Source organism: Cyprinodon variegatus, unplaced genomic scaffold (assembly GCF_000732505.1).
Source record: "Cyprinodon variegatus isolate N-32 unplaced genomic scaffold, C_variegatus-1.0 Scaffold225, whole genome shotgun sequence".
In the NCBI taxonomy this organism is placed as follows: Eukaryota; Metazoa; Chordata; class Actinopteri; order Cyprinodontiformes; family Cyprinodontidae; genus Cyprinodon; species Cyprinodon variegatus.
Genome location: NW_015150678.1, coordinates 731,565 through 734,232, shown reverse-complemented (window position 1 = coordinate 734,232; position 2,668 = coordinate 731,565). Strand labels below are relative to the sequence as shown.

The 2,668-nt window shown below is 37.0% G+C and overlaps 1 protein-coding gene across 1 annotated transcript in view; it reads right to left on the bottom strand.

The window, feature by feature from the left end:
* ugp2 (UDP-glucose pyrophosphorylase 2) overlaps positions 1 to 2,284 on the bottom strand; it is a 25,051-nt gene extending 22,767 nt beyond the window's left edge. The window contains exon 1 of the mRNA XM_015380945.1: positions 2,117 to 2,284. The gene's annotated coding sequence lies outside the window, so the exon portion shown is untranslated. The remainder of the gene's footprint in view (positions 1 to 2,116) is intronic.
* Between the last annotated feature and the right edge of the window lie 384 nt (positions 2,285 to 2,668).

The following is a 2,668-nucleotide window of genomic DNA, read 5'->3' as shown; positions in this document are numbered from 1 at the left end:
ATCCAGCTCGGAGAACGGCTCGTTTTTTTTTCGAAAATAACGCTTTTTGATTCTTGTAATTCGTAGTCTGTGCTATCAGGAGATGAAAGAGGCGCCATTTGTGTTTAAACAACGAGAGTTATTGATCCCGGAAGTCCGAATCTGTGAATATCTTTCTAACTTGACCGAAGTAAGGTTTTGCGTTCTCAGGCGTGCAGAACGCAAAAACTTTCGCAAAAGGTTTTGCGAGGTAACGCAAAATTTTGCGAGGGAATGCAAAAGAAAAAAAAATTCCCCATGTCCCCTAGGGGGCTCCGTAGAAAACTAAGGTTGGCCAAATTTGAAAAAAAAAAAATAAATTGCAAATATTTTCAATCATCATTGCATTTTTATTTTGAGTTTTCTTTTGCACTTATATCACAAATGTTTCAGTTTTTCCTGATCTTGAAACGTTGCTAGTCCAGAGTCCATTTTTTCTAAACTTTACTGTAAGCTTTGTGTAAAACAGTTGCATGGAGGATCGGCTGGCTAGCTCTCCCTCTTCCCTTCTGTGTGGAGACAAACCCACGTTTAGTGCATTACCGCCACCTAAAGGACTGGAGTGAGAAATGTAAATGTAATGTGACCAAAATGGAGCCCTTCTGTGATTTAAAAATTGTGTTTAGTTATATTTTGAGCAGATTTTCAAATGCAGTTAATTGCCCAGGCCTACTCAAAATGAATACCTTGATTCATTTGGGCAATGTTTTCAACCTTAATGTGTTAAAGTCATTTAAAAAAGGTATTAAAATCTGTAGAAATCAAATCAACAGGTGGGACCTTAAAGACCTCTCTCATTAATTTATAGAACCTATAAAATCTGATAGCCTGTAGATAACACAGACCTTTTAGATAGCATAACAGATGCTTCATCAATATTTAGAAAAACTAAATATGGTTTAAATTCCTCGGCGAAAGAATGAACAAAGATAGAGGCAAATAAATCTAAATAACATGGAAACAGTTTAGGCAGCATTGGGCTGTGACCCTGATAATTTGTGTTATCTTGGCTTCTCAGTAAAACAAAAAAAATTTAGTTTCACCACTTTTTTCACTCGGACAGAAAAGAAAATAAGGTACAATAAAATACGAAATAAGTATTTTAGGTGAAAGTTTGCATTTTTATGAATTAGAAAGTATTCAAACATGTCTGCACAAGACTGCGTCGTTATTTTTAGATTTACAATTGATCTAAAATTGTAAAGTGCCTTGAGATGACGTGTGTTGTGAATTGGCGCTATAGAAATAAACTGAATTGAATTAATTATTCGAAAGTTTGTCTTTTCTGGCTCCAATTCATGTTTAAGAAAGTTAAAGAAAATCCTTCCTGCAGCCAAACCTCTGTTTATTTTCTCCTTGCATGCTGAATCCTGACCACACATCTTTGTTTTAACTCCAAACTGTCCATGTTTGGATGTCACGGCCCCCATTTAGGCTTAAAAACAGTAACTTTTCCATCAAGAGCGGCGTAAATGGCAGCTCTGCAGCACATCCTTCTACTCTACCTGACCTTAAAAATCTCCTTGAACGGGGCAACAGGACTTCCAGCATTTTAGATGTTTGCATTTAAAACAAATTGGTCAGATCCTTAACGACCAACTCGGTTTGTGAGGTCAAAAGGTCAAGTTTCCTTAGGCCAGCATTTACAGGCATCATTATTTATTTTATAATATATATTTTTATATATTTATTTTTCATATCATATTTGTTATATTATTTTTTATATGTATCTATATTTCAATTATTACCTAAAATTATTTAAATAAAGCAACTACTTAAAGTTTGAGTCAGACTGAAGCACTTCTGTTTTTTTCTGGGTCTCTAGTTAAAAACTGAGCATTTAAAGCTCATAAATAACAGCAATTTAAAGGTTTGTTGGCCTTAAATGGGCCTAATGATAATGAAAAGTTAAATTAAGTATAAAATGAAAGTCTTTGTAAACGTAAAACAGTTTTAGGGTTAGACACTGGTTGGTGTGACACAGCTTCAGGACTCAGAGCTTTTAAATCATCACCATGTTTGTCCACAGCAGTGAAAAGTGACACCAAACCTGCACTGAGTTCTCGCGCACCAACAGCTACAGCTTCCTCTCACCCACCTGTGGAAGGAAAGATTCAGGACAGCCGAACCAGGAAACCCTCCGAGGATCAGACGCAGTTTCCACTGAGGCTGGAAACCGAGAGCAACCCGGAAAAAAAGGGCGACTTCTTCTTCTTCCAGCGTCCTCAGGTATCCCCAGGAGCTTAGCCTGTAGCTCCTGCAGCGCGAGCACACCCCTCTGTTTCAAGGTAGTGACGTAACGGTAGGGGCTGTGAGTCCCGGCTCCTATTGGTCGAAGGAGCCCGTTAATCTGCTTGTCCCGCCCATTGAGGAACTGGATCGTCTAACAGGCTTCTCTGGCAGGCCGTTTTGACATTTATTAGAAGCGCTGTTGATTATCAAATATATCTAAATAACTGTAAATATAGTTATCCTAAATTACATTTTTGCCAGCAAAAATGAAATTTCCGGACGCAAACAATATAATTGTACTAATAAGAATAAACTTTCTACGGAAGAGGATTAGGGCCACTGAAAAAAAAAAAAAGTCAACTGATTTTTTTTTTAAATTTTATTTCAGTATAGTATGGGGAAAAAGTCAGAATTCTGA